At 46.2% G+C, this 13,469-nt stretch overlaps 1 pseudogene; it reads right to left on the bottom strand.

Moving 5' to 3' along the window:
* Positions 1 to 38: 38 nt before the first annotated feature.
* On the bottom strand, positions 39 to 6,631 carry LOC116566209 (annotated as a pseudogene).
* Between the last annotated feature and the right edge of the window lie 6,838 nt (positions 6,632 to 13,469).

The raw sequence follows: 13,469 nt of genomic DNA, 5'->3' as shown, positions 1-13,469 counted from the left end.
GCGCAGTCACGCGGGGGCGCCGCCTAGAGGGACAGGCTCTAGGCCCGGACCTCGGAAGCGCTCAGGCTCCGCCCGCTTTGCTCGGCGTTCCCGCCCTTGCTCCGCCTCTCCCCGGCCTCAGGCGCATCCGCGCTTCTCGCGATACTTTCGGGGATTTGTGATGTTTTGGTTTCCATGGAGCTGCCCTCTGGGAGCACTAGGGCTACAATTGGAACAAGGGCGGCGCACGGTTAACTGGAACTCTGCAGCCGCCCAAGCCCAAAGAAGGTGGGGAGTTTGGGAAAGAAGTTTCCCATCATCGGAGCAGAAGGGTCCCTTCCAGCCTCACGCAAGGGAGAAGAGGAAACTATGACGGACAATTTAAAAGTGTGCCCTCAATTTAAGATACCTAAATTGGGAACTGAAGGGCCGTGGGCCTTCAGAGAGAAAAAGAGAGCCCCAGAGAGGGAACCCCTATGTTGCAGAAGAGGGATTCTAGACAGATGGCCGTCCTTCCAGGAGGGATTGGACAGTTACTCAGGCGTCTCCTACTTTGTTTTCTCCGGTTTCACCCCTAGCTTCTCTCGCAAGCAACCAGCTGGTGATTCCTGGCAAGGCCTGGCTTCTGGAAGGCAAGCCACGCCCTCTGGGCGCCTCTGCCTCTCTTTGGCTCCAGCTTGGCACGTACCGGAGCTGCCCAAGGAATGACAGACTTTTTGTTCTGGAGGCGTTGGCAAAGCTCCTTGCACTGCTGACCTATCCAAGTCCTGCCCTGTAGCTGCTCTTGGGCTTAGGTTACTCCTTGGCTGTGCCAACCACCTGTACAGTACTAATTGCAGTTTTACCTCAACGTGGCCTTTTTACAATTAAAAGCTAACTTATAGCTTCTATTTCCCTGCCTCAACAAAATGTACTCTCTCTGAACCCAAAGAAAGCCACCTGCTTGTAGGTTCGCCCGAAGATGTGCATTCATCAAACATTTAGGATCAGAAAGCAAAAGTTCAAAAATCACTGCTCCACCTATCATTGAACTTCTCACAGCCTCATTTTTCCCAATCGAACAATTAGGCCATTGTGAAAATCAAAACCAGTACATGAGGCGGGATGGAATGGTTCACTACTGTAATTCCAGCACTTTGGGAGGCCGAGACGGATGGGTCACCTGAGGTCAGAAGTTCAAGACCAGCCTGACCAACAAGGTGAAACCCCGTCTCTACTAAAAATACAAAAATTAGCCGGGCGTGATGGCAGGTGCCTGAAGTCCCAGCTACTCGGGAGGCTGAGACAGATTTGCTTGAACCCAGGAGTCAGAGGTTGCAGTGAATCGAGATCATGCCACTGCACTCCAGCCTCAGTGACAAAGTGAAACTCTGTCTCAAAAAAAAAAAAAAAAACAGCCTGTGTAGTGTAATACAGCGTGGCCCCATTTTTAAAAAAAAAAAAAAAAAAACTTTTCAAAATTAGCCAGGCATGGTGGCACATGCCTGTAGTTCCAGCTAATCAGGAGGCTGAGGCAGGAGGATCTCTTGAGCCTAGGCAGTCAATGCTTCCCTGAACCATGATTATGTCACTGCACTTCAGCCTGGGTGACAGAGTGAGACCTTGTCTCAAAAAAAAAAAAAATCTATATAGATATAGATATAGATGTAGATATAGATATATAGATATATGCAAATACAAATAAAAACACTACATGGAGGAAAATATGGGGAAGTTGTTTAATGGGTAAGGGGCTTTTGGAGTGATGAAAATGTTTTGGAACTAGATAGAGGTAGTGGTTGTACAACATGGTGAATATACTTTTTTTCTTTTACTTTTTTTTTTGAGACAGAGTCTCACTCTGCTGTCCAGGCTGGAGTGCAGTGGGGCGATTTCAGCTCACCGAAACCTCCTCCTCTGGGTTCAAGCGATTCTCCTGCCTCAGGCTCCCGAGTAGCTGGGATTACAGGTGTGTGGCGCCTCGCCAGGCTAATTTTTGTATTTCTAGTAGAGATGGGGTTTCACCATGTTGACCAGGCTGATCTTGAACTCCGACCTCCAGGAGTTCCTGGATCAAGTGATCTGCCTGCCTTGGCCTTCCAAAGTGCTAGGACTACAGGCATGAGCCACTGCGCCCGGATTTTTTTTCTCTTTGATACAGAATCTCCGTCACCCAGGCTGGAGTGCAGTGGTGCAATCTTAGCCCACTGCAACCTCCACCTCCCAGGGTTCAAGACATTCTCCTGCCTCAGCCTCCTAAGTAGATGGAATTCCAGGCACACACCACCACAGCTGGCTAATTTTTATATTATTTTTTCCCCTCCCCTCCAATTTTTATATTCTTATTAGAGATGAGTTTTGCCATGTTGGCTAGGCTGGTCTCAAACTCCTGACCTCAAGTAATCTGTCCACCTTGGCCTCCCAAAATCTGGGATTACAGGCATAAGCCACTGAGCCCGGCCTCAGCATGGTGAATATACTAACTACCACTGAATTGTTCACTTTAAAATGCTTAATTTTATGTTATGTGAATTTCATTTCAAATTATTTGTATTATGACTTGTTGAGAGAGGGTCTCACTCTTGTCCAGGCTGGAGTGCAAAGGCACAATCTCGGCTCACTGCAGCCTAAGCTCAGGTGATGCTGCAAACTCAGCCTCCTGAGAAGCTGGGACTACAGGCATATACCACCACGTTCTTCACTCCAGGCTAATTTTTGTATTTTTTATAGAGGTGGAATTTTGCTGTATTGTCCAGGCTGCTCTCCAACTCCTGGGCTCAAGTGATCCTTCCACCTCAGCCTCCCAAAGTGCTAGATTACAGTTATGAACCACTACATCTGGCCTCAAATTACTTAAAAAAAAAAAAAAAAAAAAGAATGTAAGCAGGCCGGGCATGATATCTCACTCCTGTAATCCCAGCACTTTGAGAGGCTGAGGCGGGTGGATCACCTGATGCGTCAGGAGTTCGAGATCAGCCTGACCAACATTGTGAAACCCCATCTCTACTAAAAATGCAAAAAATTAGCAGTGGAGGGTGGTGGTGGGTGTCTGTAAACTGAGCTACTTGGGCAGCTGAGGCAGGAGAATCGCTTGAACTCAGGAGGCAGAGGTTGCAGTGAGCCGCCGAGGTCGTGCCATTGCACTCCAGCCTGGGCAACAAGAGTGAGACTCTGTCTTGGGCAACAAGACAGAGACTCTGTTTAAAAAAAAAAAAAAGAATATAATCGGACAGGCTTAGTGGCTCATGCCTGTAATCTTAACACTTTGAGAGGCCAAGAGGGGGATCCCTTGAGGTCAGGAGTTCGAGATCAGCCTGGCCAACAAGGTGAAACCCCTGTCTCTACAAAAAATATGGAAAATAGCAGGGCATTGTGGTGGGTGCCTGTTATCCCAGCTACTTGGGAGGCTGAGATGTGAGAATCACTTGAACCTGAGAGGCATAAGTTGCAGTGAGCCGAAATTGCGCCACTGCACTCCAGCCTGAGCGACAGAGTAAGACTCTGCCTCAAAAAAAAAAAAAAAAAAAAATGCAAATGGAAGCTCAGAGCCAGACTGCCTAACTTTGAATCCCAGCTCTACCACTTAGAAGCTGTATGACTCTGAGCACATTAAAAACAAAACAAACAACAAAGAGTACATGGAAGTTGGCACACTAATACATTAGTATTAGAACAGGAAAAATAACTGCATTTTTTTTTTTTTTGAGATGGAGTCTTGCTGTGTCACCAGGCTGGAGTGCAGTGGTGCACTCTCGGCTCACTGCAACCTCCGCCTCCTGGGTTCAAGCAATTCTTCCGCCTCAGCCTCCTGAGTAGCTGGGACCACAGGCAGGTGCCACCACATCCAGCTAATTTTTGTATTTTTAGTAGAGACGGGGTTTCACCATGTTGGCCAGGATGATCTCGATCTCTTGACCTCGTGATCCGCCCACCTCGACCTCCCAAAGTGCTGGGATTACAGGCATGAGCCACCACACCTGGCCAGAACTGCATTTCTCTTAGAGAGATGCTGGCGCACTGAGTCGTGTAAACACAGGCTCTCTTTTCACACACAAGCCCTGCACTGGGGTAAGAGCCTCTCTGTGTTCCCACTGCCTTCAGTTCTGATCTCCACTCTATTACCAGTTTTACAATTACATATTGGTTTTCATCAGACTATGGGCCATCATATCTGGGTCATCTCTATAAAACCCTCACTCAGTGCAAGGCTAAGTGGTCCATTCAGTCAACCAATCTTCATTTATTTTTATTTATTTATTTATTTATTTTTAGGAGGGAGCTTTGCTCTTGTCCAGGCTGGAGTGCAATGATGCGATCTCAGCTCACTGCAACCTCTGCCTCTTGGGTTCAAGTGATTCTCCTGCCTCAGCCTCCCAAGTAGCTGGGATTACAGACCTGCGCCACCACGCCCAGATAATTTTTGTATTTTTGGTAGAAACATGGTTTGGCCATGTTGGCCAGGCTACCCTCAAAGTCCTGAGCTCAAGTGATCTGCCCCTGTCAGCCTCCCAAAGTGCTGGGATTGCAGGCCTCAAGCATCCTCCAGCCTTGGCCTCCCAAAGCACTAGGATTACAGGTGAGCCACAGTGCCTGGCCGTATCTTGTCTCCTTTTTTTTTTTTTTTTTTTTTTTTTTTTAAAGGCAAGGTCTGGCTCTGTCCTTGAGGCGGTAGTGTGCCTACACCATTCATTCAACAAAACTCTATAAAGCATTTGTGCCAGGCTCTGGGCTAGGCACTGGGGATACACTGATGTATAAAAAAGACATGAGGCTCAAGTCTCTATAAAAAAGACAGTGGCTTAAGCCTGTAATCCCGACACTTTGGGAGGCTGAGGCAGAAGGATCACTTGAGCCCAGGAGTTTGAGAGCAGCCTGGGCAACATGACAAAACCCTGTCTCTACAAAGAAAAAAAAATTAGGTGGTTATAGTCACACGGGCCTGTAGTCCCAGCTACTCGGAAAGCTGAGGTGGGAGAATAGCTTGAACCAGGGAGGTGGTTACAGTGAGCTGAGATCACGCCACTGTACCCCAGCTTGAACGACAGAGGCAGACCCTGTCTAAAAAAAAAAAAATAAAAAATAAACAAGGCATGATATGGCCAGGCATGGTGGCTCACCTGTAATCCAGTGCTTTGGGAGGCTGAAGTTGGAGGATTGTTGAGGCCAGGAGTTTGAGACCAGCCTGGGCAACATAGCAAGACCCTGTCTCTGCCACCTGGTGCACACCTGTAGTCTTAGCTACTCAAGAGGCTGAGGCAGGAGGATCACGAGAGAGAGAGAGAAAGAAAGAAAGGAAAGGAAAGGAAAGGAAGGAAGGAAGGGAGGGAGGGAGGGAAAGGAAGAGAGAGAGAAAGAAAGAAAGAAGGAAAGAAGGAAGGAAGGAAGGAAGGAGAAAGAGAGAAAGAAAGAAAGGGAGAGAGAAAAGAAAGAAAAGAAAAGGCATGATCCCAGTCCTTATGAAGCCAACAATGCAATGGCAAAGACGGCCAAAAAGGAAGGGCTGTGAATTAAAAGATATGCCACAGGGACAGACAATGCTAGGATAGAGGAGAAGGCAGGGGAACTCATTTAGATAGAGCCGGTCAGGGAAAAAATTCTCAGAGAAGGTGCCGAGACTTGAAGGTCAAGAAGGACTTAGCCATGTGACTTAGCCAAGAATGTTCTGGGCAGAGGAAAAGGGGAAGACTTTGAGATGGAATAGAACATGGCATATTCAAGAAATGGCGAAGAGGCCAGTATGGCTGAGGGTGAGTGAAGAGGTCGCCAGGGACAGCAGGGGCCAAACATGTACCAAACGTGCAGAGCTGGTAAACCCTTCTATAGATATGGAGTTTTTTCAAAGTACAATGGGAAAGAAGCCAGTGGCAGGTTTTGTTTTGTTTTGTTTTGTTTTTCAGTGAGGACATGTGTTTATCATGCGTTAGGGTGGATACAATGAGCTCTCTATTCAGGTAGGATTGGGAGCTGGCTCAGAGCTCATCCAGTCCAACCTCCCACAGGTATAGACGTGCCCTGATAAAATTTCAGAGCTGGCTGTCCAGTCAAGATTTGTATGCCTCCAGAAATGGGACTCTCACTACCCCTCAGAGTAGCCTATTCTGCTGTTGGGTACCTCCAATGGTCAGCAATTTCCTTCTGGCAACCTCTTTCTTGGGTTGGGGGGTGGGCAGATACTGTCACTCCAGCCTAACCCTCAGGACAAGAGAAGTAGCTGGGGTGGAAACAGAGGCAGAAAAAGCAATAAGTTAAATTTGAGAATGAACAAAGACATGGCAGGATGGGCAGGGACATTCCTGGGGTGCCAACAGTCTCTAGCTTGATCCAGGGGGCACTAGGGAGGAGGCTGCTGATGGCAAGATTCCAGGCAGGAGGTGACTCAGAAGGCCAGTTGTCAATGCCCCTCTGGTCCCCAGTATATTCTTCAAGCCTGAAGCTGTAGGGAGGGGGTGGCTCTTAGGAGTTGGACCCAGGATGGGCTTCAGAATCATCTTCAGAATCCCCAAGGGGCTGGGGAAGAACTTGTTCTACTGGTAGCGGTTGTCACCACAGCATTTGAGTCTTTTGGGGCAGGTGAAGGAGAGACCACATTTGGCTGCAGCCTTTTGGGGGCTAGCTAGCAGGCTGAGCAGCAAGGTGGGTGCAAGTCCAGGAATACAAGCTTGGGACATCTCCAGTGGCAGTTTTTAAGCAGGCAAGTAACATTATTGGGAAAAATGTTATTTTTTTTTAAAAGAAAAAACATTATTTTCTTTTTTCTTTTCTTTTTTTTTAGAGATGGGGTTTCACCATGTTGCTCAGGAGGCTGGTCTCGAACTCCTGACCTCGTGATCCATCCACCTCAGCCTCCCAAAGTGCTAAGATTACAGATGTAAGCCACTGTGCCCAGCCAAATATTACACACAATATGTGTGTAGTAGAGATGGGGTTTCGCCATGTTGGCCAGGGGTGGTCTTGAACTCCTGACCTCAGGTGGTCCACCTGCCTCAGGTGATCCACCTGCCTCAGTCTCCCAAAGTGCTGGGATTACAGGCGTGAGCAACTGCACCTGGCCTTTTTTTAAGCTTTTATTTTATTTTATTTTATTTTATTTTAGAGATGGGGTTTCTCTCTGTTGTCCAGGCTGCTCTTGAACTTCTGGGCTCAAGTGATCCTCACCTCAGCCTCCTAAAGTGCTGAGATGTACAGGTATGAGCTACCGTGCCCAGCCTGGATTTATATTTTTAAGATTTCTTTGGCTGCTAGGAGGAGAAAAGACTACAGAGGGGCAGAGTAAAGGCAGAGAGATCATTTAGGAGGTTATTGCAGGCATCTAGATGAGAGATGATGGTTAAAAGATTGCAGTAGAAAATGGTGGACAGATTCGACATCTATTTTGGAGGTAAAATCAACAGGACTTAGGAATGGATTGAATTTGGGAGGTGTTGAGGAAAAGGAAGAAATTATGGTCAATGTGTTCAGCTATGTGTACCGTGGTAGCATTTCCAGCAAAAGGGAAGACTAGAGGGGCAGGTTTCAGAGACAAAACCAAGAGTTTTGTTCTGACATGTTAAGTTCTAGATACCTGGGGTCATCTGGCTGAGACATCACGTGGGCACCAGGCTCTATTCTGTAGATCTCTTAGAAGTGAGTTCTGGGATGAAGATAAGAGTTTTGTGGAGAATGTCAGCAGGACTGTGGTATTTAAAGCCCTGGGGATGATATTATCTTGGAAGCCTAGAGAGAGAAGAAAAATGCCCCCCCCTTTTTTTTTTATTTGAGACAGAGTCTTGCTCTGTCACCCAGGCTGGAGGTCAGTGGCACAATCTCAGCTCACTGCAACCTCCACCTCCCAGGTTCAAGCGATTCTCGTGCCTCAGCCTCCCAGCCATCTTTTTGAGTCAAGATCTCCATCCAACAGAGGACTGGTGATATGGTTTGGATCTGTGTCCCCACCCAAATCTCATGTGAAATTGTAGTCCCCCAGTGTTGTAGGTGGGGCCTGGTGGGAGGTGATTGGACCATGGAGGCCATCATTCTGTGAATGATTTCACAGAAGCCTGAAGAAGAAAGAGCAGGAGACACTAGCAACAGTGTCATCAGCTACTGGGAATCTAAAGTGAGGACCGTGACTGATGTTTCCTGAACTGTCTTGAGCATACCTGTGTTTTCTGAATGTCTACACTGTCAAAACTTTTCCCTTCTGCTCTTATGGAGTCTTCCTCCATGTGTCTTTGGCAGCAGCAGTTGGGTGTGCTGCTGGAACAGTGGGAGAAGAGAATGTTTCTGGGAGTATTGTTCATAGTTGCAAAAGAAAAATAAGGTAAATAAGTAGCTGGCCAATCGAGGTGACTCACGCCTGTAATCCCAGCACTTTGGGAGGCAAAGGCAGGCAGATCGCTTGAGGTCAGGAGTTCAAGACCAGCCTGGCCCACATGGTGAAACCCCATCTCTAATGAAAATACAAAATTAGCCAGGTGTGGTGGTGGGCACCAGCTACTCAGGAGGCTGAGGCAGGAGAATCGCTTGAACCTGGAAGGCGGAGGTTGCAACGAGCCAAGATCACACCACTGCACTCCAGCCTAGGCAACAAGAGTGAAACTCCGTCTCAGAAAAACAAACAAACAAACAAACAAAAACAATAACAAAGAAAAGTAGATAGCTATCCATTGACAGAATAGTGGATGAATGAATTGTGCTGTCCACTGAGATCATGGAAGTTCAGAGAGGAGACAATTAGCTTCAACTGGGTCAACTCTTCCAGATTGTCATACTTGCCTGCTTATTCACAATTTCCTGAAAATCTCCATGCAAAGAGGATGGCATAGGTCCAGGTTGGAAGAGGGGAAGTTGATAACCGGCTTCTGTTGCAGGTATGAATTCTCAGTCCACAAACTCAGAAGTAAAACTTTTTTTTTTTTTTTTGAGACGGGGTCTCACTCTGTTGCCCAGGCTGGAGTGTAGTAGCACAATCCCAGCTTACTGCAACCTCCACCTTCCGGGTTCAAGCGATTCTTCTGCCTCAGCCTCCCAAGTAGCTGGAACTACAGGCAGGTGCCACCACACCCGGCTAATTATTTTGTATTTTTAGTAGAGACGGGGTTTCATCTCATTGGCCAGGCTAGTCTCAACCTCCTGATCTCATGATATGCCTGCCTCAGCCTCCCAAAGTGCTGGGATTATAGGCGTCAGCCACCACACCTGTACGAAATAAGACTTTTTTAAAAACTAGATTTAATTTCTAATTTATTTATTCAATAAACTTGCATTGAACATCTACTAAGTATCAGGCATAGTGCTAGGTCCTGGAAGCACAACAATGAAATGACTAAGACCTTATCCTCCTAGAGCTTCCATTTCTGGGTGAGGGAGACAGATTATATGTGAGCAAATTTATTTATTTATTTATTTAAATATAAGTATATATATAAATAAGTAAATATATTTATTTGAAATTGAATAATGCAATTGCAGGTGATGCTAAGTTCTGAAAAATAAAGCAGGGAGGGCTGGGTGCGGTGACTCACGCCTGTAATCCCAGCACTTTGGGAGGCCAAGGAGGGCAGATCACCTGAGGTCAGGAGTTCGAGACCAGCCTGACCAACATGGAGCAACCTCCATCTCTTTAAAAAATAAAATAAAATAAGAAAAAATAAAGCAGGGAAAGGAACATGGGATGATGGGAGTGGCTCTTATTTATTTATTTGGATTCACGGAGTACACGTGCAGTTTGTTACAAGGGTAGATTGCATGATGCTAAGGTTTGGGCTTCTATTGTCCTGTCACCCCTGTGTTAACATAGTACCCAATAAGAAGTTTTTTTTGTTGTTTTTTTTTTACATGGAGTCTCACTCTGTTGCCCAGGCTGGAGTGCAGTGGTGCGGTCTTGGCTTACTGCAACCTCTGCCTCCCAGGTTCAAGCAATTCTCCTGCTTCAGCCTCCCAAGTAGCTGAGATTACAGGCACGTGCCATCATACCTGGCTAATTTTTGTAGTTTTAGTAGAGATGGGGTTTCACCATGTTGGTCAGGCTGGTCTCAAACTCCTGACCTTCTTATCCACTCGCCTTGGCCTCCCAAAGTGCCGGGATTACAGGCCTGAGCCACCGAGCCCAGTCTAATAGGAAGTTTTTTAGCTTTCATTCTCCTGTAATCTCAGCGCTTTGGGAGGCCGAGGCAGGTGGCTTGCGTGAGCTCAGGAGTTTGAGACCAGCCTGGGCAACATGACAAAACCCCATCTCTACCAATAATACAGAAAATTAGCCAGGCATGGTGGCATGTGTGCCTGTAGTCCCAGCTACTTAGAAGGCTGAGACGGAAGGATGGCTTGAGCACAGGATGTCAAAACTGCAGTGAACAAAGATCACACCACTGCGCTGTGGATAACGTAGCAAAACCAGCCTGTGGGCAATAGAGCAAGAACCTGTCTCAAAAAACCCCAAAAAACTCTGTACCCATTTAGCAATAACTCTCCTTTCCCCTCTACCTCCAACCTCCAGCCCCTGGTAACCTTTATTCTGCTTTCTCTATGAATTTGCCTATCCTAGCCAGACACAAAGGGACAAACATTATGATTTCAGTTACCAAATGATTTCAGTTATCTTTGCCACCCTTAAGCAGAAGGAACAGTCAACTGTTCCTTCTCTTCTTCTGGACTATCTTGGGTGCGGGAACCTCTGTAAGTTTTGTCACCCAGGATAAGGTTGGGCTGCCATAACAAAATGAACAATCATTCAGTGGCTGGAATGAGTTAGAAGTTTACTTTTGCCTTATATCATGGTCTAAGGGCTAACGTTCCAGGTCTGCTGGTGGCTGTGCTCCATGTTGTCATCCAGGTACCTGTAAGAATTAAAGAAAGAGGAAAGAAACAAGAAAAAATGGCTTGCCAGTCAAGAAAGATTTTTTATTTATTTATTTATTTTTGAGACAGAGTTTTGCTCTTGTTGCCCAGGTTGGAGTGCGATGGCGTAATCTTGGCTCACTGCAGCCTCCACCTCCCGGGTTCAAGCAATTCTCCTGCCTCTGCCTCCTGAGTAGCTGGGATTACAGGAACCTGCCACCAAGCCCAGCTAATTTTTTGTATTTTTGGTAGATTTGGGGTTTCACCATATTGGCCAGGCTGGCCTTGAACTCCTCAGGTGATCCGCCCACCTCGGCCTCCCAAAGTGCTGCAATTACAGGCGTGAGCCACTGCTCCCAGCCTTTATTTTTTATTTTTTTGAGATGAAGTCCCGCTCTGTCACCGGGCTGGAGTACAGTGGCGTGATCTCAGCTCACTGCAACCTACAACTCCCTGGTTCAAGTAATTCTCCTGCCTCAGCCTCCCGAGTAGGCGGGATTACAGGCATGTGCCACCACGCCCAGCTAATTTTTTTTTTTTTTTTTTTTTTTTTTTTTGTATTTTTAGTAGAGATGGGGTTTCACCATGTTGGCCAGGATGTTCTCAATCTTTTGACCTCAGGATCCGCCTGCCTCAGCCTCCCAAAGTGCTGGGATTACAGGCGTGAGCCACCGCACCCTGCCAAGACAGATTTATTTTAGAGAAAAACCTGAGAGGTGACTTTTGGCCGAGTTAGGTCAGAGGCACACTCTTACAGACTACGAGTTTTGAAGGATTCAGGGTGGGAGAGTTTATCAGAGGCTTGGACTGCTTCTGTGTCTCTTTGTTGTGCTTATCTGGGAGGGAGAATTGTGTGCCTGTTCTCCCATACATCTTTCTGCAGCTGCAGGCATATCCCCGAAGTCTGCTTTTAGCTTCCCTTTCTTAATGGACCTGAAGGGAAAGGAATGTGCTTATTAAGGCCCACTGTTTTACTGGGGACCATTGTATGAGGGTGAAGTTTGGCAGTTACCCAAAAGACTTTCCCCCCACCTCTCTCTGTGCCCGAGCTGTTTTATCAGTTTGCTCTTTCTGCCTGCTTGTAGTGAGAAGTGATTTCCTGAAATGTGTGAGGCCACAAAGGGAGCTGGAATTTAAAGTGGTGGTGTTTGTCTGCTCCTGCTCTGTCAGTATCCACATTCCTTCCACCCTCTGCACAGTTGAGGCTAGGTCTTGTGGAGTTCAGCTAGGAGGAACAGTAAAAGCCCTTGGACCTCTTCTTTCTTTTGACTCATCCTAGGTGATCTCATCCAGTTCTTGGCTTCTGTATCACTGATGATTTTTAAATTATTATTATTATTATTATTACTTTTTGAGACTGAGTCTCACTCTTGGAGTGCAATGGCTCAATCTTGGGTCACTGCAACCTCCACCTCCTGGATTCAAGTAGTCTGCCTCAGCCTCCTGAGTAGCTGGGATTGCAGGCATGTGCCACCGCGCCCCGGTAATTTTTTTATATTTTTAGTAGAGACAGGGTTTCTCCATGTTGGTCAGGCTGGTCTTGAATGCCCGACCTCAGATGATCCACCTGCCTCGGACTCCCAAAGTGCTGGGATTATAGCCATGAGCCACTGCACCTAGCCTCATTAATGATTTTGTAATTTGTCCTTAGTCTGGCCTCTCCTCTGAACTTAACATCTCCATTTGGAGGTTCATAGCCATCTCAAACTTGATATGTCTAAAAATGGTCAGTTCCTTCTGTTGTCCTCCCTCTTTCAGTGAATGATAATTCCATTTTTCCTGTTGTTCAGACAGAAAAGCTTGGTGTCATTTTTGACTTCTCTTTTTCTCTCATAACCCACATCTGGTCTATCAGTAAATGCTTTTGGCTCCATTATCAAAATATTGGTATCTTTCTCTAGTTGAACTCCTGTTATCCAAAGTCAGAAACCAAAGAGATGCAGATAAAATGTTTCAAATACCCCTCAGTATCTGAGTCCTTACTACTACCATTATCCTTAGACCTAGATCCTGTGTTTTAGAAGACGCTGCATAGCACAAACACAGGAAAAATAAGGATGACGTGAGTGCCTCTATCACCTGGGATCTGAAGCTCAGGGCTGATTAGCACAACCCATAATAATAAACATCTGCTCCAGGACTTGCACCATTCAGGCTCCAGGGAATGCTTCTAAAATGTCTTGCCCTATGTTCTAGAAACAAAAATGGACTGTGTTGATTGCTGTAAAGGTTTACAGGTTGTTATCACTACCAACATCAGAGATGGACACCGCTTTGGAGCCTGGAAAGAGCAGAGACGTAGAAATGCTTAGGTAAGAGAAAAGACAAATTAATTGATTTGCCAAATCCTTTCTGATAGCATGAACACAATTAATTCTTGAATAACAGAGTATCATTTCCCAGAGGTGGGAATTTCTTGCTTCTCTTTCAGCTTCAATTACTTTTCCAAACTGGAAGTGTTTGCAAATTACCTTGTTATTCACAACAACAGTTAGACATGGCAGCATGGAATGTTTTTCAATGGAATAAATCTTTTCTCATCTGTGTATGGATAGATCTACATGTAATATGGGTGGAGGATGGTACAAATTCTTCCTATTGGCATTTAGATGGATCTTGAGCACTAAAATGGCAGAGCTTTTTTTTTTTTTTGAGACGGAGTTTCGCTCTTGTTACCCAGGCTGGAGTGCAATGGC

This window comes from Sapajus apella, unplaced genomic scaffold (genome assembly GCF_009761245.1).
Source record: "Sapajus apella isolate SASKATOON/1434 unplaced genomic scaffold, GSC_monkey_1.0 scaffold43, whole genome shotgun sequence".
In the NCBI taxonomy this organism is placed as follows: Eukaryota; Metazoa; Chordata; class Mammalia; order Primates; family Cebidae; genus Sapajus; species Sapajus apella.
The sequence above is the reverse complement of the archived record's forward strand: the minus strand, read 5'-3'. Positions and strand labels throughout refer to the sequence as shown.